The sequence below is a fragment of the Rhinoderma darwinii genome, unplaced genomic scaffold, assembly GCF_050947455.1.
Source record: "Rhinoderma darwinii isolate aRhiDar2 unplaced genomic scaffold, aRhiDar2.hap1 Scaffold_707, whole genome shotgun sequence".
NCBI classification, from domain to species: domain Eukaryota; kingdom Metazoa; phylum Chordata; class Amphibia; order Anura; family Rhinodermatidae; genus Rhinoderma; species Rhinoderma darwinii.
In genome coordinates this window covers 129,846-150,449 of record NW_027464268.1, presented here as the reverse complement: position 1 = coordinate 150,449, position 20,604 = coordinate 129,846, and the positions used below count along the sequence as shown (strand labels likewise).

Sequence of the window (20,604 nt, the reverse complement as noted above, 5' to 3'; positions counted from 1 at the left end):
GGGCAACGCGCGGCCCGTTCGGGTTATCGCTTCTCGGCCTTTTGGCTAAGATCAAGTGTAGTATCTGTTCTTATCAGTTTAATATCTGATACGTCCCCTATCTGGGGACCATATATTAAATGGATTTTTAGAACAGGGAGATGGAAATAGAGCTTGCTCTGTCCACTCCACGCATTGACCTGGTATTGCAGTATTTCCAGGACCGGTGCACCCTTTCCTTATGTGTTGACTAAAAGCAGATTCCAAAAGTGTTTTTTGTCTTTGCTATTGTTTCTGTCTTTCTGAAGGGATCTCCCCTTTTAATCCCATTATTTCAACACCTGTTGGACAATGCATGAGTGATAATGAGCTCATTGATTAAATGCAATTAATGAATAGATTGCCACCTCTTGTTGTGTGTCGTCTGTGTTTCTGTGTTTCCGGCATTTCACATTGGAACACCTCATTCACCTTCCTTGTCTTCTCTCCGCCCTCCCTTTTAGGTAAGTTAAAGAGCTGCACCTGAGCCAGCCACTGATTGATTGATTGATTGATTGATTGATTGATTGATTGATTGATTGATTGCAGCACAACAGTCAAATAGTGGAGTGGAGTAGGGGAACAGCAAACAGCCAATAAAGCAGCCCGCCCGCTCGCCTGCCCGCCACAATGGACCTACCTGTGTACACTAGATGGATGTGATGGAATGTACTGTCGTCCCTACATTTCAAGAAGAAGTAAGAATTGCAGTTGCAACAAAGCCTTGCTTGCCTACAAAGAGAGCAGCAATTTGGATTTGTTACTATGTTACCTAGAAGAATAACAAACTGTGCAAGGATGGAGGTTGTAGGAGCAAGGAGAAGTTGTCTGTAAAGTTGGTGGATGCCTATTTTCCATTTTGCAGTCCCTTGTCTCCCTCTTGTGGCCTCCTGGAGGCAACTAGCTGTGCAAAAAAAAGACAGCCTGGCGGCCGGCTGTTGCAGTGTTGCCCTCTCAGGCAACACTGAGTGACTGACTGAGCCTCACCGTCTTATATAAAGTTCAGACGGAACTTTGCACGTGTCATAGTGGAGCCCTCAGGATTCCAGAGCCAGCTTTCTGACATCATAATGGGGCCTCAGAGATAAAAGCCTGGGCCCAGGCAGTGTTGGTCAGTGCTGCTCAGCAGGCAGCACTGGACTGGACTGGATTACAGCTGATACAAGGTGTGAAGGAACAAGGGGTGGCTGTGGGCATGCACTTGCTGCCGCTGCCAGTGTTTATCTGCATGGCAGCAGGGCATTTGGGCGTTGCCAGGAAGGCGTTTTTATGTAGATTCCTCCTCTTTCAGCACTGCATTGTGGTGCAAGCAAAAGAAGCAAATCCTGTCTGGCTTCCTCTCCGGCCTTTATTCACCTCCCGTGTAGCTGTGAGTGTGTGAGCCTGCAGGGCCCCATGGAATTGCCTAGAAGTAGGCTGAATCGCTGCAAGGGCTGAACAGCAGTATCGGGCAGGCTCGGGCAACGCGCGGCCCGTTCGGGTTATCGCTTCTCGGCCTTTTGGCTAAGATCAAGTGTAGTATCTGTTCTTATCAGTTTAATATCTGATACGTCCCCTATCTGGGGACCATATATTAAATGGATTTTTAGAACAGGGAGATGGAAATAGAGCTTGCTCTGTCCACTCCACGCATTGACCTGGTATTGCAGTATTTCCAGGACCGGTGCACCCTTTCCTTATGTGTTGACTAAAAGCAGATTCCAAAAGTGTTTTTTGTCTTTGCTATTGTTTCTGTCTTTCTGAAGGGATCTCCCCTTTTAATCCCATTATTTCAACACCTGTTGGACAATGCATGAGTGATAATGAGCTCATTGATTAAATGCAATTAATGAATAGATTGCCACCTCTTGTTGTGTGTCGTCTGTGTTTCTGTGTTTCCGGCATTTCACATTGGAACACCTCATTCACCTTCCTTGTCTTCTCTCCGCCCTCCCTTTTAGGTAAGTTAAAGAGCTGCACCTGAGCCAGCCACTGATTGATTGATTGATTGATTGATTGATTGATTGATTGATTGATTGATTGATTGATTGATTGATGCAGCACAACAGTCAAATAGTGGAGTGGAGTAGGGGAACAGCAAACAGCCAATAAAGCAGCCCGCCCGCTCGCCTGCCCGCCACAATGGACCTACCTGTGTACACTAGATGGATGTGATGGAATGTACTGTCGTCCCTACATTTCAAGAAGAAGTAAGAATTGCAGTTGCAACAAAGCCTTGCTTGCCTACAAAGAGAGCAGCAATTTGGATTTGTTACTATGTTACCTAGAAGAATAACAAACTGTGCAAGGATGGAGGTTGTAGGAGCAAGGAGAAGTTGTCTGTAAAGTTGGTGGATGCCTATTTTCCATTTTGCAGTCCCTTGTCTCCCTCTTGTGGCCTCCTGGAGGCAACTAGCTGTGCAAAAAAAAGACAGCCTGGCGGCCGGCTGTTGCAGTGTTGCCCTCTCAGGCAACACTGAGTGACTGACTGAGCCTCACCGTCTTATATAAAGTTCAGACGGAACTTTGCACGTGTCATAGTGGAGCCCTCAGGATTCCAGAGCCAGCTTTCTGACATCATAATGGGGCCTCAGAGATAAAAGCCTGGGCCCAGGCAGTGTTGGTCAGTGCTGCTCAGCAGGCAGCACTGGACTGGACTGGATTACAGCTGATACAAGGTGTGAAGGAACAAGGGGTGGCTGTGGGCATGCACTTGCTGCCGCTGCCAGTGTTTATCTGCATGGCAGCAGGGCATTTGGGCGTTGCCAGGAAGGCGTTTTTATGTAGATTCCTCCTCTTTCAGCACTGCATTGTGGTGCAAGCAAAAGAAGCAAATCCTGTCTGGCTTCCTCTCCGGCCTTTATTCACCTCCCGTGTAGCTGTGAGTGTGTGAGCCTGCAGGGCCCCATGGAATTGCCTAGAAGTAGGCTGAATCGCTGCAAGGGCTGAACAGCAGTATCGGGCAGGCTCGGGCAACGCGCGGCCCGTTCGGGTTATCGCTTCTCGGCCTTTTGGCTAAGATCAAGTGTAGTATCTGTTCTTATCAGTTTAATATCTGATACGTCCCCTATCTGGGGACCATATATTAAATGGATTTTTAGAACAGGGAGATGGAAATAGAGCTTGCTCTGTCCACTCCACGCATTGACCTGGTATTGCAGTATTTCCAGGACCGGTGCACCCTTTCCTTATGTGTTGACTAAAAGCAGATTCCAAAAGTGTTTTTTGTCTTTGCTATTGTTTCTGTCTTTCTGAAGGGATCTCCCCTTTTAATCCCATTATTTCAACACCTGTTGGACAATGCATGAGTGATAATGAGCTCATTGATTAAATGCAATTAATGAATAGATTGCCACCTCTTGTTGTGTGTCGTCTGTGTTTCTGTGTTTCCGGCATTTCACATTGGAACACCTCATTCACCTTCCTTGTCTTCTCTCCGCCCTCCCTTTTAGGTAAGTTAAAGAGCTGCACCTGAGCCAGCCACTGATTGATTGATTGATTGATTGATTGATTGATTGATTGATTGATTGATTGATTGATTGATGCAGCACAACAGTCAAATAGTGGAGTGGAGTAGGGGAACAGCAAACAGCCAATAAAGCAGCCCGCCCGCTCGCCTGCCCGCCACAATGGACCTACCTGTGTACACTAGATGGATGTGATGGAATGTACTGTCGTCCCTACATTTCAAGAAGAAGTAAGAATTGCAGTTGCAACAAAGCCTTGCTTGCCTACAAAGAGAGCAGCAATTTGGATTTGTTACTATGTTACCTAGAAGAATAACAAACTGTGCAAGGATGGAGGTTGTAGGAGCAAGGAGAAGTTGTCTGTAAAGTTGGTGGATGCCTATTTTCCATTTTGCAGTCCCTTGTCTCCCTCTTGTGGCCTCCTGGAGGCAACTAGCTGTGCAAAAAAAAGACAGCCTGGCGGCCGGCTGTTGCAGTGTTGCCCTCTCAGGCAACACTGAGTGACTGACTGAGCCTCACCGTCTTATATAAAGTTCAGACGGAACTTTGCACGTGTCATAGTGGAGCCCTCAGGATTCCAGAGCCAGCTTTCTGACATCATAATGGGGCCTCAGAGATAAAAGCCTGGGCCCAGGCAGTGTTGGTCAGTGCTGCTCAGCAGGCAGCACTGGACTGGACTGGATTACAGCTGATACAAGGTGTGAAGGAACAAGGGGTGGCTGTGGGCATGCACTTGCTGCCGCTGCCAGTGTTTATCTGCATGGCAGCAGGGCATTTGGGCGTTGCCAGGAAGGCGTTTTTATGTAGATTCCTCCTCTTTCAGCACTGCATTGTGGTGCAAGCAAAAGAAGCAAATCCTGTCTGGCTTCCTCTCCGGCCTTTATTCACCTCCCGTGTAGCTGTGAGTGTGTGAGCCTGCAGGGCCCCATGGAATTGCCTAGAAGTAGGCTGAATCGCTGCAAGGGCTGAACAGCAGTATCGGGCAGGCTCGGGCAACGCGCGGCCCGTTCGGGTTATCGCTTCTCGGCCTTTTGGCTAAGATCAAGTGTAGTATCTGTTCTTATCAGTTTAATATCTGATACGTCCCCTATCTGGGGACCATATATTAAATGGATTTTTAGAACAGGGAGATGGAAATAGAGCTTGCTCTGTCCACTCCACGCATTGACCTGGTATTGCAGTTTTTCCAGGACCGGTGCACCCTTTCCTTATGTGTTGACTAAAAGCAGATTCCAAAAGTGTTTTTTGTCTTTGCTATTGTTTCTGTCTTTCTGAAGGGATCTCCCCTTTTAATCCCATTATTTCAACACCTGTTGGACAATGCATGAGTGATAATGAGCTCATTGATTAAATGCAATTAATGAATAGATTGCCACCTCTTGTTGTGTGTCGTCTGTGTTTCTGTGTTTCCGGCATTTCACATTGGAACACCTCATTCACCTTCCTTGTCTTCTCTCCGCCCTCCCTTTTAGGTAAGTTAAAGAGCTGCACCTGAGCCAGCCACTGATTGATTGATTGATTGATTGATTGATTGATTGATTGATTGATTGATTGATTGATGCAGCACAACAGTCAAATAGTGGAGTGGAGTAGGGGAACAGCAAACAGCCAATAAAGCAGCCCGCCCGCTCGCCTGCCCGCCACAATGGACCTACCTGTGTACACTAGATGGATGTGATGGAATGTACTGTCGTCCCTACATTTCAAGAAGAAGTAAGAATTGCAGTTGCAACAAAGCCTTGCTTGCCTACAAAGAGAGCAGCAATTTGGATTTGTTACTATGTTACCTAGAAGAATAACAAACTGTGCAAGGATGGAGGTTGTAGGAGCAAGGAGAAGTTGTCTGTAAAGTTGGTGGATGCCTATTTTCCATTTTGCAGTCCCTTGTCTCCCTCTTGTGGCCTCCTGGAGGCAACTAGCTGTGCAAAAAAAAGACAGCCTGGCGGCCGGCTGTTGCAGTGTTGCCCTCTCAGGCAACACTGAGTGACTGACTGAGCCTCACCGTCTTATATAAAGTTCAGACGGAACTTTGCACGTGTCATAGTGGAGCCCTCAGGATTCCAGAGCCAGCTTTCTGACATCATAATGGGGCCTCAGAGATAAAAGCCTGGGCCCAGGCAGTGTTGGTCAGTGCTGCTCAGCAGGCAGCACTGGACTGGACTGGATTACAGCTGATACAAGGTGTGAAGGAACAAGGGGTGGCTGTGGGCATGCACTTGCTGCCGCTGCCAGTGTTTATCTGCATGGCAGCAGGGCATTTGGGCGTTGCCAGGAAGGCGTTTTTATGTAGATTCCTCCTCTTTCAGCACTGCATTGTGGTGCAAGCAAAAGAAGCAAATCCTGTCTGGCTTCCTCTCCGGCCTTTATTCACCTCCCGTGTAGCTGTGAGTGTGTGAGCCTGCAGGGCCCCATGGAATTGCCTAGAAGTAGGCTGAATCGCTGCAAGGGCTGAACAGCAGTATCGGGCAGGCTCGGGCAACGCGCGGCCCGTTCGGGTTATCGCTTCTCGGCCTTTTGGCTAAGATCAAGTGTAGTATCTGTTCTTATCAGTTTAATATCTGATACGTCCCCTATCTGGGGACCATATATTAAATGGATTTTTAGAACAGGGAGATGGAAATAGAGCTTGCTCTGTCCACTCCACGCATTGACCTGGTATTGCAGTATTTCCAGGACCGGTGCACCCTTTCCTTATGTGTTGACTAAAAGCAGATTCCAAAAGTGTTTTTTGTCTTTGCTATTGTTTCTGTCTTTCTGAAGGGATCTCCCCTTTTAATCCCATTATTTCAACACCTGTTGGACAATGCATGAGTGATAATGAGCTCATTGATTAAATGCAATTAATGAATAGATTGCCACCTCTTGTTGTGTGTCGTCTGTGTTTCTGTGTTTCCGGCATTTCACATTGGAACACCTCATTCACCTTCCTTGTCTTCTCTCCGCCCTCCCTTTTAGGTAAGTTAAAGAGCTGCACCTGAGCCAGCCACTGATTGATTGATTGATTGATTGATTGATTGATTGATTGATTGATTGATTGATGCAGCACAACAGTCAAATAGTGGAGTGGAGTAGGGGAACAGCAAACAGCCAATAAAGCAGCCCGCCCGCTCGCCTGCCCGCCACAATGGACCTACCTGTGTACACTAGATGGATGTGATGGAATGTACTGTCGTCCCTACATTTCAAGAAGAAGTAAGAATTGCAGTTGCAACAAAGCCTTGCTTGCCTACAAAGAGAGCAGCAATTTGGATTTGTTACTATGTTACCTAGAAGAATAACAAACTGTGCAAGGATGGAGGTTGTAGGAGCAAGGAGAAGTTGTCTGTAAAGTTGGTGGATGCCTATTTTCCATTTTGCAGTCCCTTGTCTCCCTCTTGTGGCCTCCTGGAGGCAACTAGCTGTGCAAAAAAAAGACAGCCTGGCGGCCGGCTGTTGCAGTGTTGCCCTCTCAGGCAACACTGAGTGACTGACTGAGCCTCACCGTCTTATATAAAGTTCAGACGGAACTTTGCACGTGTCATAGTGGAGCCCTCAGGATTCCAGAGCCAGCTTTCTGACATCATAATGGGGCCTCAGAGATAAAAGCCTGGGCCCAGGCAGTGTTGGTCAGTGCTGCTCAGCAGGCAGCACTGGACTGGACTGGATTACAGCTGATACAAGGTGTGAAGGAACAAGGGGTGGCTGTGGGCATGCACTTGCTGCCGCTGCCAGTGTTTATCTGCATGGCAGCAGGGCATTTGGGCGTTGCCAGGAAGGCGTTTTTATGTAGATTCCTCCTCTTTCAGCACTGCATTGTGGTGCAAGCAAAAGAAGCAAATCCTGTCTGGCTTCCTCTCCGGCCTTTATTCACCTCCCGTGTAGCTGTGAGTGTGTGAGCCTGCAGGGCCCCATGGAATTGCCTAGAAGTAGGCTGAATCGCTGCAAGGGCTGAACAGCAGTATCGGGCAGGCTCGGGCAACGCGCGGCCCGTTCGGGTTATCGCTTCTCGGCCTTTTGGCTAAGATCAAGTGTAGTATCTGTTCTTATCAGTTTAATATCTGATACGTCCCCTATCTGGGGACCATATATTAAATGGATTTTTAGAACAGGGAGATGGAAATAGAGCTTGCTCTGTCCACTCCACGCATTGACCTGGTATTGCAGTATTTCCAGGACCGGTGCACCCTTTCCTTATGTGTTGACTAAAAGCAGATTCCAAAAGTGTTTTTTGTCTTTGCTATTGTTTCTGTCTTTCTGAAGGGATCTCCCCTTTTAATCCCATTATTTCAACACCTGTTGGACAATGCATGAGTGATAATGAGCTCATTGATTAAATGCAATTAATGAATAGATTGCCACCTCTTGTTGTGTGTCGTCTGTGTTTCTGTGTTTCCGGCATTTCACATTGGAACACCTCATTCACCTTCCTTGTCTTCTCTCCGCCATCCCTTTTAGGTAAGTTAAAGAGCTGCACCTGAGCCAGCCACTGATTGATTGATTGATTGATTGATTGATTGATTGATTGATTGATGCAGCACAACAGTCAAATAGTGGAGTGGAGTAGGGGAACAGCAAACAGCCAATAAAGCAGCCCGCCCGCTCGCCTGCCCGCCACAATGGACCTACCTGTGTACACTAGATGGATGTGATGGAATGTACTGTCGTCCCTACATTTCAAGAAGAAGTAAGAATTGCAGTTGCAACAAAGCCTTGCTTGCCTACAAAGAGAGCAGCAATTTGGATTTGTTACTATGTTACCTAGAAGAATAACAAACTGTGCAAGGATGGAGGTTGTAGGAGCAAGGAGAAGTTGTCTGTAAAGTTGGTGGATGCCTATTTTCCATTTTGCAGTCCCTTGTCTCCCTCTTGTGGCCTCCTGGAGGCAACTAGCTGTGCAAAAAAAAGACAGCCTGGCGGCCGGCTGTTGCAGTGTTGCCCTCTCAGGCAACACTGAGTGACTGACTGAGCCTCACCGTCTTATATAAAGTTCAGACGGAACTTTGCACGTGTCATAGTGGAGCCCTCAGGATTCCAGAGCCAGCTTTCTGACATCATAATGGGGCCTCAGAGATAAAAGCCTGGGCCCAGGCAGTGTTGGTCAGTGCTGCTCAGCAGGCAGCACTGGACTGGACTGGATTACAGCTGATACAAGGTGTGAAGGAACAAGGGGTGGCTGTGGGCATGCACTTGCTGCCGCTGCCAGTGTTTATCTGCATGGCAGCAGGGCATTTGGGCGTTGCCAGGAAGGCGTTTTTATGTAGATTCCTCCTCTTTCAGCACTGCATTGTGGTGCAAGCAAAAGAAGCAAATCCTGTCTGGCTTCCTCTCCGGCCTTTATTCACCTCCCGTGTAGCTGTGAGTGTGTGAGCCTGCAGGGCCCCATGGAATTGCCTAGAAGTAGGCTGAATCGCTGCAAGGGCTGAACAGCAGTATCGGGCAGGCTCGGGCAACGCGCGGCCCGTTCGGGTTATCGCTTCTCGGCCTTTTGGCTAAGATCAAGTGTAGTATCTGTTCTTATCAGTTTAATATCTGATACGTCCCCTATCTGGGGACCATATATTAAATGGATTTTTAGAACAGGGAGATGGAAATAGAGCTTGCTCTGTCCACTCCACGCATTGACCTGGTATTGCAGTATTTCCAGGACCGGTGCACCCTTTCCTTATGTGTTGACTAAAAGCAGATTCCAAAAGTGTTTTTTGTCTTTGCTATTGTTTCTGTCTTTCTGAAGGGATCTCCCCTTTTAATCCCATTATTTCAACACCTGTTGGACAATGCATGAGTGATAATGAGCTCATTGATTAAATGCAATTAATGAATAGATTGCCACCTCTTGTTGTGTGTCGTCTGTGTTTCTGTGTTTCCGGCATTTCACATTGGAACACCTCATTCACCTTCCTTGTCTTCTCTCCGCCCTCCCTTTTAGGTAAGTTAAAGAGCTGCACCTGAGCCAGCCACTGATTGATTGATTGATTGATTGATTGATTGATTGATTGATTGATTGATTGATTGATGCAGCACAACAGTCAAATAGTGGAGTGGAGTAGGGGAACAGCAAACAGCCAATAAAGCAGCCCGCCCGCTCGCCTGCCCGCCACAATGGACCTACCTGTGTACACTAGATGGATGTGATGGAATGTACTGTCGTCCCTACATTTCAAGAAGAAGTAAGAATTGCAGTTGCAACAAAGCCTTGCTTGCCTACAAAGAGAGCAGCAATTTGGATTTGTTACTATGTTACCTAGAAGAATAACAAACTGTGCAAGGATGGAGGTTGTAGGAGCAAGGAGAAGTTGTCTGTAAAGTTGGTGGATGCCTATTTTCCATTTTGCAGTCCCTTGTCTCCCTCTTGTGGCCTCCTGGAGGCAACTAGCTGTGCAAAAAAAAGACAGCCTGGCGGCCGGCTGTTGCAGTGTTGCCCTCTCAGGCAACACTGAGTGACTGACTGAGCCTCACCGTCTTATATAAAGTTCAGACGGAACTTTGCACGTGTCATAGTGGAGCCCTCAGGATTCCAGAGCCAGCTTTCTGACATCATAATGGGGCCTCAGAGGTAAAAGCCTGGGCCCAGGCAGTGTTGGTCAGTGCTGCTCAGCAGGCAGCACTGGACTGGACTGGATTACAGCTGATACAAGGTGTGAAGGAACAAGGGGTGGCTGTGGGCATGCACTTGCTGCCGCTGCCAGTGTTTATCTGCATGGCAGCAGGGCATTTGGGCGTTGCCAGGAAGGCGTTTTTATGTAGATTCCTCCTCTTTCAGCACTGCATTGTGGTGCAAGCAAAAGAAGGAAATCCTGTCTGGCTTCCTCTCCGGCCTTTATTCACCTCCCGTGTAGCTGTGAGTGTGTGAGCCTGCAGGGCCCCATGGAATTGCCTAGAAGTAGGCTGAATCGCTGCAAGGGCTGAACAGCAGTATCGGGCAGGCTCGGGCAACGCGCGGCCCGTTCGGGTTATCGCTTCTCGGCCTTTTGGCTAAGATCAAGTGTAGTATCTGTTCTTATCAGTTTAATATCTGATACGTCCCCTATCTGGGGACCATATATTAAATGGATTTTTAGAACAGGGAGATGGAAATAGAGCTTGCTCTGTCCACTCCACGCATTGACCTGGTATTGCAGTATTTCCAGGACCGGTGCACCCTTTCCTTATGTGTTGACTAAAAGCAGATTCCAAAAGTGTTTTTTGTCTTTGCTATTGTTTCTGTCTTTCTGAAGGGATCTCCCCTTTTAATCCCATTATTTCAACACCTGTTGGACAATGCATGAGTGATAATGAGCTCATTGATTAAATGCAATTAATGAATAGATTGCCACCTCTTGTTGTGTGTCGTCTGTGTTTCTGTGTTTCCGGCATTTCACATTGGAACACCTCATTCACCTTCCTTGTCTTCTCTCCGCCCTCCCTTTTAGGTAAGTTAAAGAGCTGCACCTGAGCCAGCCACTGATTGATTGATTGATTGATTGATTGATTGATTGATTGATTGATGCAGCACAACAGTCAAATAGTGGAGTGGAGTAGGGGAACAGCAAACAGCCAATAAAGCAGCCCGCCCGCTCGCCTGCCCGCCACAATGGACCTACCTGTGTACACTAGATGGATGTGATGGAATGTACTGTCGTCCCTACATTTCAAGAAGAAGTAAGAATTGCAGTTGCAACAAAGCCTTGCTTGCCTACAAAGAGAGCAGCAATTTGGATTTGTTACTATGTTACCTAGAAGAATAACAAACTGTGCAAGGATGGAGGTTGTAGGAGCAAGGAGAAGTTGTCTGTAAAGTTGGTGGATGCCTATTTTCCATTTTGCAGTCCCTTGTCTCCCTCTTGTGGCCTCCTGGAGGCAACTAGCTGTGCAAAAAAAAGACAGCCTGGCGGCCGGCTGTTGCAGTGTTGCCCTCTCAGGCAACACTGAGTGACTGACTGAGCCTCACCGTCTTATATAAAGTTCAGACGGAACTTTGCACGTGTCATAGTGGAGCCCTCAGGATTCCAGAGCCAGCTTTCTGACATCATAATGGGGCCTCAGAGATAAAAGCCTGGGCCCAGGCAGTGTTGGTCAGTGCTGCTCAGCAGGCAGCACTGGACTGGACTGGATTACAGCTGATACAAGGTGTGAAGGAACAAGGGGTGGCTGTGGGCATGCACTTGCTGCCGCTGCCAGTGTTTATCTGCATGGCAGCAGGGCATTTGGGCGTTGCCAGGAAGGCGTTTTTATGTAGATTCCTCCTCTTTCAGCACTGCATTGTGGTGCAAGCAAAAGAAGCAAATCCTGTCTGGCTTCCTCTCCGGCCTTTATTCACCTCCCGTGTAGCTGTGAGTGTGTGAGCCTGCAGGGCCCCATGGAATTGCCTAGAAGTAGGCTGAATCGCTGCAAGGGCTGAACAGCAGTATCGGGCAGGCTCGGGCAACGCGCGGCCCGTTCGGGTTATCGCTTCTCGGCCTTTTGGCTAAGATCAAGTGTAGTATCTGTTCTTATCAGTTTAATATCTGATACGTCCCCTATCTGGGGACCATATATTAAATGGATTTTTAGAACAGGGAGATGGAAATAGAGCTTGCTCTGTCCACTCCACGCATTGACCTGGTATTGCAGTATTTCCAGGACCGGTGCACCCTTTCCTTATGTGTTGACTAAAAGCAGATTCCAAAAGTGTTTTTTGTCTTTGCTATTGTTTCTGTCTTTCTGAAGGGATCTCCCCTTTTAATCCCATTATTTCAACACCTGTTGGACAATGCATGAGTGATAATGAGCTCATTGATTAAATGCAATTAATGAATAGATTGCCACCTCTTGTTGTGTGTCGTCTGTGTTTCTGTGTTTCCGGCATTTCACATTGGAACACCTCATTCACCTTCCTTGTCTTCTCTCCGCCCTCCCTTTTAGGTAAGTTAAAGAGCTGCACCTGAGCCAGCCACTGATTGATTGATTGATTGATTGATTGATTGATTGATTGATTGATTGATTGATGCAGCACAACAGTCAAATAGTGGAGTGGAGTAGGGGAACAGCAAACAGCCAATAAAGCAGCCCACCCGCTCGCCTGCCCGCCACAATGGACCTACCTGTGTACACTAGATGGATGTGATGGAATGTACTGTCGTCCCTACATTTCAAGAAGAAGTAAGAATTGCAGTTGCAACAAAGCCTTGCTTGCCTACAAAGAGAGCAGCAATTTGGATTTGTTACTATGTTACCTAGAAGAATAACAAACTGTGCAAGGATGGAGGTTGTAGGAGCAAGGAGAAGTTGTCTGTAAAGTTGGTGGATGCCTATTTTCCATTTTGCAGTCCCTTGTCTCCCTCTTGTGGCCTCCTGGAGGCAACTAGCTGTGCAAAAAAAAGACAGCCTGGCGGCCGGCTGTTGCAGTGTTGCCCTCTCAGGCAACACTGAGTGACTGACTGAGCCTCACCGTCTTATATAAAGTTCAGACGGAACTTTGCACGTGTCATAGTGGAGCCCTCAGGATTCCAGAGCCAGCTTTCTGACATCATAATGGGGCCTCAGAGATAAAAGCCTGGGCCCAGGCAGTGTTGGTCAGTGCTGCTCAGCAGGCAGCACTGGACTGGACTGGATTACAGCTGATACAAGGTGTGAAGGAACAAGGGGTGGCTGTGGGCATGCACTTGCTGCCGCTGCCAGTGTTTATCTGCATGGCAGCAGGGCATTTGGGGGTTGCCAGGAAGGCGTTTTTATGTAGATTCCTCCTCTTTCAGCACTGCATTGTGGTGCAAGCAAAAGAAGCAAATCCTGTCTGGCTTCCTCTCCGGCCTTTATTCACCTCCCGTGTAGCTGTGAGTGTGTGAGCCTGCAGGGCCCCATGGAATTGCCTAGAAGTAGGCTGAATCGCTGCAAGGGCTGAACAGCAGTATCGGGCAGGCTCGGGCAACGCGCGGCCCGTTCGGGTTATCGCTTCTCGGCCTTTTGGCTAAGATCAAGTGTAGTATCTGTTCTTATCAGTTTAATATCTGATACGTCCCCTATCTGGGGACCATATATTAAATGGATTTTTAGAACAGGGAGATGGAAATAGAGCTTGCTCTGTCCACTCCACGCATTGACCTGGTATTGCAGTATTTCCAGGACCGGTGCACCCTTTCCTTATGTGTTGACTAAAAGCAGATTCCAAAAGTGTTTTTTGTCTTTGCTATTGTTTCTGTCTTTCTGAAGGGATCTCCCCTTTTAATCCCATTATTTCAACACCTGTTGGACAATGCATGAGTGATAATGAGCTCATTGATTAAATGCAATTAATGAATAGATTGCCACCTCTTGTTGTGTGTCGTCTGTGTTTCTGTGTTTCCGGCATTTCACATTGGAACACCTCATTCACCTTCCTTGTCTTCTCTCCGCCCTCCCTTTTAGGTAAGTTAAAGAGCTGCACCTGAGCCAGCCACTGATTGATTGATTGATTGATTGATTGATTGATTGATTGATTGATTGATGCAGCACAACAGTCAAATAGTGGAGTGGAGTAGGGGAACAGCAAACAGCCAATAAAGCAGCCCGCCCGCTCGCCTGCCCGCCACAATGGACCTACCTGTGTACACTAGATGGATGTGATGGAATGTACTGTCGTCCCTACATTTCAAGAAGAAGTAAGAATTGCAGTTGCAACAAAGCCTTGCTTGCCTACAAAGAGAGCAGCAATTTGGATTTGTTACTATGTTACCTAGAAGAATAACAAACTGTGCAAGGATGGAGGTTGTAGGAGCAAGGAGAAGTTGTCTGTAAAGTTGGTGGATGCCTATTTTCCATTTTGCAGTCCCTTGTCTCCCTCTTGTGGCCTCCTGGAGGCAACTAGCTGTGCAAAAAAAAGACAGCCTGGCGGCCGGCTGTTGCAGTGTTGCCCTCTCAGGCAACACTGAGTGACTGACTGAGCCTCACCGTCTTATATAAAGTTCAGACGGAACTTTGCACGTGTCATAGTGGAGCCCTCAGGATTCCAGAGCCAGCTTTCTGACATCATAATGGGGCCTCAGAGATAAAAGCCTGGGCCCAGGCAGTGTTGGTCAGTGCTGCTCAGCAGGCAGCACTGGACTGGACTGGATTACAGCTGATACAAGGTGTGAAGGAACAAGGGGTGGCTGTGGGCATGCACTTGCTGCCGCTGCCAGTGTTTATCTGCATGGCAGCAGGGCATTTGGGCGTTGCCAGGAAGGCGTTTTTATGTAGATTCCTCCTCTTTCAGCACTGCATTGTGGTGCAAGCAAAAGAAGCAAATCCTGTCTGGCTTCCTCTCCGGCCTTTATTCACCTCCCGTGTAGCTGTGAGTGTGTGAGCCTGCAGGGCCCCATGGAATTGCCTAGAAGTAGGCTGAATCGCTGCAAGGGCTGAACAGCAGTATCGGGCAGGCTCGGGCAACGCGCGGCCCGTTCGGGTTATCGCTTCTCGGCCTTTTGGCTAAGATCAAGTGTAGTATCTGTTCTTATCAGTTTAATATCTGATACGTCCCCTATCTGGGGACCATATATTAAATGGATTTTTAGAACAGGGAGATGGAAATAGAGCTTGCTCTGTCCACTCCACGCATTGACCTGGTATTGCAGTATTTCCAGGACCGGTGCACCCTTTCCTTATGTGTTGACTAAAAGCAGATTCCAAAAGTGTTTTTTGTCTTTGCTATTGTTTCTGTCTTTCTGAAGGGATCTCCCCTTTTAATCCCATTATTTCAACACCTGTTGGACAATGCATGAGTGATAATGAGCTCATTGATTAAATGCAATTAATGAATAGATTGCCACCTCTTGTTGTGTGTCGTCTGTGTTTCTGTGTTTCCGGCATTTCACATTGGAACACCTCATTCACCTTCCTTGTCTTCTCTCCGCCCTCCCTTTTAGGTAAGTTAAAGAGCTGCACCTGAGCCAGCCACTGATTGATTGATTGATTGATTGATTGATTGATTGATTGATTGATTGATTGATTGATTGATGCAGCACAACAGTCAAATAGTGGAGTGGAGTAGGGGAACAGCAAACAGCCAATAAAGCAGCCCGCCCGCTCGCCTGCCCGCCACAATGGACCTACCTGTGTACACTAGATGGATGTGATGGAATGTACTGTCGTCCCTACATTTCAAGAAGAAGTAAGAATTGCAGTTGCAACAAAGCCTTGCTTGCCTACAAAGAGAGCAGCAATTTGGATTTGTTACTATGTTACCTAGAAGAATAACAAACTGTGCAAGGATGGAGGTTGTAGGAGCAAGGAGAAGTTGTCTGTAAAGTTGGTGGATGCCTATTTTCCATTTTGCAGTCCCTTGTCTCCCTCTTGTGGCCTCCTGGAGGCAACTAGCTGTGCAAAAAAAAGACAGCCTGGCGGCCGGCTGTTGCAGTGTTGCCCTCTCAGGCAACACTGAGTGACTGACTGAGCCTCACCGTCTTATATAAAGTTCAGACGGAACTTTGCACGTGTCATAGTGGAGCCCTCAGGATTCCAGAGCCAGCTTTCTGACATCATAATGGGGCCTCAGAGATAAAAGCCTGGGCCCAGGCAGTGTTGGTCAGTGCTGCTCAGCAGGCAGCACTGGACTGGACTGGATTACAGCTGATACAAGGTGTGAAGGAACAAGGGGTGGCTGTGGGCATGCACTTGCTGCCGCTGCCAGTGTTTATCTGCATGGCAGCAGGGCATTTGGGCGTTGCCAGGAAGGCGTTTTTATGTAGATTCCTCCTCTTTCAGCACTGCATTGTGGTGCAAGCAAAAGAAGCAAATCCTGTCTGGCTTCCTCTCCGGCCTTTATTCACCTCCCGTGTAGCTGTGAGTGTGTGAGCCTGCAGGGCCCCATGGAATTGCCTAGAAGTAGGCTGAATCGCTGCAAGGGCTGAACAGCAGTATCGGGCAGGCTCGGGCAACGCGCGGCCCGTTCGGGTTATCGCTTCTCGGCCTTTTGGCTAAGATCAAGTGTAGTATCTGTTCTTATCAGTTTAATATCTGATACGTCCCCTATCTGGGGACCATATATTAAATGGATTTTTAGAACAGGGAGATGGAAATAGAGCTTGCTCTGTCCACTCCACGCATTGACCTGGTATTGCAGTATTTCCAGGACCGGTGCACCCTTTCCTTATGTGTTGACTAAAAGCAGATTCCAAAAGTGTTTTTTGTCTTTGCTATTGTTTCTGTCTTTCTGAAGGGATCTCCCCTTTTAATCCCATTATTTCAACACCTGTTGGACAATGCATGAGTGATAATGAGCTCATTGATTAAATGCAATTAATGAATAGATTGCCACCTCTTGTTGTGTGTCGTCTGTGTTTCTGTGTTTCCGGCATTTCACATTGGAACACCTCATTCACCTTCCTTGTCTTCTCTCCGCCCTCCCTTTTAGGTAAGTTAAAGAGCTGCACCTGAGCCAGCCACTGATTGATTGATTGATTGATTGATTGATTGATTGATTGATTGATTGATTGATTGATTGATGCAGCACAACAGTCAAATAGTGGAGTGGAGTAGGGGAACAGCAAACAGCCAATAAAGCAGCCCGCCCGCTCGCCTGCCCGCCACAATGGACCTACCTGTGTACACTAGATGGATGTGATGGAATGTACTGTCGTCCCTACATTTCAAGAAGAAGTAAGAATTGCAGTTGCAACAAAGCCTTGCTTGCCTACAAAGAGAGCAGCAATTTGGATTTGTTACTATGTTACCTAGAAGAATAACAAACTGTGCAAGGATGGAGGTTGTAGGAGCAAGGAGAAGTTGTCTGTAAAGTTGGTGGATGCCTATTTTCCATTTTGCAGTCCCTTGTCTCCCTCTTGTGGCCTCCTGGAGGCAACTAGCTGTGCAAAAAAAAGACAGCCTGGCGGCCGGCTGTTGCAGTGTTGCCCTCTCAGGCAACACTGAGTGACTGACTGAGCCTCACCGTCTTATATAAAGTTCAGACGGAACTTTGCACGTGTCATAGTGGAGCCCTCAGGATTCCAGAGCCAGCTTTCTGACATCATAATGGGGCCTCAGAGATAAAAGCCTGGGCCCAGGCAGTGTTGGTCAGTGCTGCTCAGCAGGCAGCACTGGACTGGACTGGATTACAGCTGATACAAGGTGTGAAGGAACAAGGGGTGGCTGTGGGCATGCACTTGCTGCCGCTGCCAGTGTTTATCTGCATGGCAGCAGGGCATTTGGGCGTTGCCAGGAAGGCGTTTTTATGTAGATTCCTCCTCTTTCAGCACTGCATTGTGGTGCAAGCAAAAGAAGCAAATCCTGTCTGGCTTCCTCTCCGGCCTTTATTCACCTCCCGTGTAGCTGTGAGTGTGTGAGCCTGCAGGGCCCCATGGAATTGCCTAGAAGTAGGCTGAATCGCTGCAAGGGCTGAACAGCAGTATCGGGCAGGCTCGGGCAACGCGCGGCCCGTTCGGGTTATCGCTTCTCGGCCTTTTGGCTAAGATCAAGTGTAGTATCTGTTCTTATCAGTTTAATATCTGATACGTCCCCTATCTGGGGACCATATATTAAATGGATTTTTAGAACAGGGAGATGGAAATAGAGCTTGCTCTGTCCACTCCACGCATTGACCTGGTATTGCAGTATTTCCAGGACCGGTGCACCCTTTCCTTATGTGTTGACTAAAAGCAGATTCCAAAAGTGTTTTTTGTCTTTGCTATTGTTTCTGTCTTTCTGAAGGGATCTCCCCTTTTAATCCCATTATTTCAACACCTGTTGGACAATGCATGAGTGATAATGAGCTCATTGATTAAATGCAATTAATGAATAGATTGCCACCTCTTGTTGTGTGTCGTCTGTGTTTCTGTGTTTCCGGCATTTCACATTGGAACACCTCATTCACCTTCCTTGTCTTCTCTCCGCCCTCCCTTTTAGGTAAGTTAAAGAGCTGCACCTGAGCCAGCCACTGATTGATTGATTGATTGATTGATTGATTGATTGATTGATTGATTGATGCAGCACAACAGTCAAATAGTGGAGTGGAGTAGGGGAACAGCAAACAGCCAATAAAGCAGCCCGCCCGCTCGCCTGCTCGCCACAATGGACCTACCTGTGTACACTAGATGGATGTGATGGAATGTACTGTCGTCCCTACATTTCAAGAAGAAGTAAGAATTGCAGTTGCAACAAAGCCTTGCTTGCCTACAAAGAGAGCAGCAATTTGGATTTGTTACTATGTTACCTAGAAGAATAACAAACTGTGCAAGGATGGAGGTTGTAGGAGCAAGGAGAAGTTGTCTGTAAAGTTGGTGGATGCCTATTTTCCATTTTGCAGTCCCTTGTCTCCCTCTTGTGGCCTCCTGGAGGCAACTAGCTGTGCAAAAAAAAGACAGCCTGGCGGCCGGCTGTTGCAGTGTTGCCCTCTCAGGCAACACTGAGTGACTGACTGAGCCTCACCGTCTTATATAAAGTTCAGACGGAACTTTGCACGTGTCATAGTGGAGCCCTCAGGATTCCAGAGCCAGCTTTCTGACATCATAATGGGGCCTCAGAGATAAAAGCCTGGGCCCAGGCAGTGTTGGTCAGTGCTGCTCAGCAGGCAGCACTGGACTGGACTGGATTACAGCTGATACAAGGTGTGAAGGAACAAGGGGTGGCTGTGGGCATGCACTTGCTGCCGCTGCCAGTGTTTATCTGCATGGCAGCAGGGCATTTGGGCGTTGCCAGGAAGGCGTTTTTATGTAGATTCCTCCTCTTTCAGCACTGCATTGTGGTGCAAGCAAAAGAAGCAAATCCTGTCTGGCTTCCTCTCCGGCCTTTATTCACCTCCCGTGTAGCTGTGAGTGTGTGAGCCTGCAGGGCCCCATGGAATTGCCTAGAAGTAGGCTGAATCGCTGCAAGGGCTGAACAGCAGTATCGGGCAGGCTCGGGCAACGCGCGGCCCGTTCGGGTTATCGCTTCTCGGCCTTTTGGCTAAGATCAAGTGTAGTATCTGTTCTTATCAGTTTAATATCTGATACGTCCCCTATCTGGGGACCATATATTAAATGGATTTTTAGAACAGGGAGATGGAAATAGAGCTTGCTCTGTCCACTCCACGCATTGACCTGGTATTGCAGTATTTCCAGGACCGGTGCACCCTTTCCTTATGTGTTGACTAAAAGCAGATTCCAAAAGTGTTTTTTGTCTTTGCTATTGTTTCTGTCTTTCTGAAGGGATCTCCCCTTTTAATCCCATTATTTCAACACCTGTTGGACAATGCATGAGTGATAATGAGCTCATTGATTAAATGCAATTAATGAATAGATTGCCACCTCTTGTTGTGTGTCGTCTGTGTTTCTGTGTTTCCGGCATTTCACATTGGAACACCTCATTCACCTTCCTTGTCTTCTCTCCGCCCTCCCTTTTAGGTAAGTTAAAGAGCTGCACCTGAGCCAGCCACTGATTGATTGATTGATTGATTGATTGATTGATTGATTGATTGATTGATTGATTGATTTATTGATTGATTGATGCAGCACAACAGTCAAATAGTGGAGTGGAGTAGGGGAACAGCAAACAGCCAATAAAGCAGCCCGCCCGCTCGCCTGCCCGCCACAATGGACCTACCTGTGTACACTAGATGGATGTGATGGAATGTACTGTCGTCCCTACATTTCAAGAAGAAGTAAGAATTGCAGTTGCAACAAAGCCTTGCTTGCCTACAAAGAGAGCAGCAATTTGGATTTGTTACTATGTTACCTAGAAGAATAACAAACTGTGCAAGGATGGAGGTTGTAGGAGCAAGGAGAAGTTGCCTGTAAAGTTGGTGGATGCCTATTTTCCATTTTGCAGTCCCTTGTCTCCCTCTTGTGGCCTCCTGGAGGCAACTAGCTGTGCAAAAAAAAGACAGCCTGGCGGCCGGCTGTTGCAGTGTTGCCCTCTCAGGCAACACTGAGTGACTGACTGAGCCTCACCGTCTTATATAAAGTTCAGACGGAACTTTGCACGTGTCATAGTGGAGCCCTCAGGATTCCAGAGCCAGCTTTCTGACATCATAATGGGGCCTCAGAGATAAAAGCCTGGGCCCAGGCAGTGTTGGTCAGTGCTGCTCAGCAGGCAGCACTGGACTGGACTGGATTACAGCTGATACAAGGTGTGAAGGAACAAGGGGTGGCTGTGGGCATGCACTTGCTGCCGCTGCCAGTGTTTATCTGCATGGCAGCAGGGCATTTGGGCGTTGCCAGGAAGGCGTTTTTATGTAGATTCCTCCTCTTTCAGCACTGCATTGTGGTGCAAGCAAAAGAAG

General features: G+C 47.7%; 14 non-coding genes across 14 annotated transcripts; all 14 read left to right on the top strand.

Moving 5' to 3' along the window:
* The first annotated feature begins 25 nt into the window (after positions 1 to 25).
* LOC142729107 (U2 spliceosomal RNA) lies at positions 26 to 216 on the top strand. Its single transcript, XR_012877999.1, has one exon. It is a non-coding gene; the product is annotated as a U2 spliceosomal RNA (small nuclear RNA).
* Positions 217 to 1,501: 1,285 nt separating this feature from the next.
* On the top strand, positions 1,502 to 1,692 carry LOC142729106 (U2 spliceosomal RNA). The gene has a single exon (XR_012877998.1). It is a non-coding gene; the product is annotated as a U2 spliceosomal RNA (small nuclear RNA).
* Positions 1,693 to 2,992: 1,300 nt separating this feature from the next.
* LOC142729105 (U2 spliceosomal RNA) lies at positions 2,993 to 3,183 on the top strand. The gene has a single exon (XR_012877997.1). It is a non-coding gene; the product is annotated as a U2 spliceosomal RNA (small nuclear RNA).
* A 1,296-nt stretch (positions 3,184 to 4,479) lies between these two features.
* On the top strand, positions 4,480 to 4,670 carry LOC142729128 (U2 spliceosomal RNA). The gene has a single exon (XR_012878018.1). It is a non-coding gene; the product is annotated as a U2 spliceosomal RNA (small nuclear RNA).
* A 1,292-nt stretch (positions 4,671 to 5,962) lies between these two features.
* Positions 5,963 to 6,153, top strand: LOC142729104 (U2 spliceosomal RNA). Its single transcript, XR_012877996.1, has one exon. It is a non-coding gene; the product is annotated as a U2 spliceosomal RNA (small nuclear RNA).
* Positions 6,154 to 7,441: 1,288 nt separating this feature from the next.
* Positions 7,442 to 7,632, top strand: LOC142729103 (U2 spliceosomal RNA). Its single transcript, XR_012877995.1, has one exon. It is a non-coding gene; the product is annotated as a U2 spliceosomal RNA (small nuclear RNA).
* Positions 7,633 to 8,912: 1,280 nt separating this feature from the next.
* On the top strand, positions 8,913 to 9,103 carry LOC142729102 (U2 spliceosomal RNA). The gene has a single exon (XR_012877994.1). It is a non-coding gene; the product is annotated as a U2 spliceosomal RNA (small nuclear RNA).
* Positions 9,104 to 10,395: 1,292 nt separating this feature from the next.
* On the top strand, positions 10,396 to 10,586 carry LOC142729099 (U2 spliceosomal RNA). The gene has a single exon (XR_012877993.1). It is a non-coding gene; the product is annotated as a U2 spliceosomal RNA (small nuclear RNA).
* A 1,280-nt stretch (positions 10,587 to 11,866) lies between these two features.
* Positions 11,867 to 12,057, top strand: LOC142729098 (U2 spliceosomal RNA). The gene has a single exon (XR_012877992.1). It is a non-coding gene; the product is annotated as a U2 spliceosomal RNA (small nuclear RNA).
* A 1,288-nt stretch (positions 12,058 to 13,345) lies between these two features.
* Positions 13,346 to 13,536, top strand: LOC142729097 (U2 spliceosomal RNA). Its single transcript, XR_012877991.1, has one exon. It is a non-coding gene; the product is annotated as a U2 spliceosomal RNA (small nuclear RNA).
* Positions 13,537 to 14,820: 1,284 nt separating this feature from the next.
* Positions 14,821 to 15,011, top strand: LOC142729095 (U2 spliceosomal RNA). Its single transcript, XR_012877989.1, has one exon. It is a non-coding gene; the product is annotated as a U2 spliceosomal RNA (small nuclear RNA).
* Positions 15,012 to 16,307: 1,296 nt separating this feature from the next.
* Positions 16,308 to 16,498, top strand: LOC142729094 (U2 spliceosomal RNA). Its single transcript, XR_012877988.1, has one exon. It is a non-coding gene; the product is annotated as a U2 spliceosomal RNA (small nuclear RNA).
* Positions 16,499 to 17,794: 1,296 nt separating this feature from the next.
* On the top strand, positions 17,795 to 17,985 carry LOC142729093 (U2 spliceosomal RNA). Its single transcript, XR_012877987.1, has one exon. It is a non-coding gene; the product is annotated as a U2 spliceosomal RNA (small nuclear RNA).
* A 1,284-nt stretch (positions 17,986 to 19,269) lies between these two features.
* On the top strand, positions 19,270 to 19,460 carry LOC142729092 (U2 spliceosomal RNA). The gene has a single exon (XR_012877986.1). It is a non-coding gene; the product is annotated as a U2 spliceosomal RNA (small nuclear RNA).
* Positions 19,461 to 20,604: the final 1,144 nt, after the last annotated feature.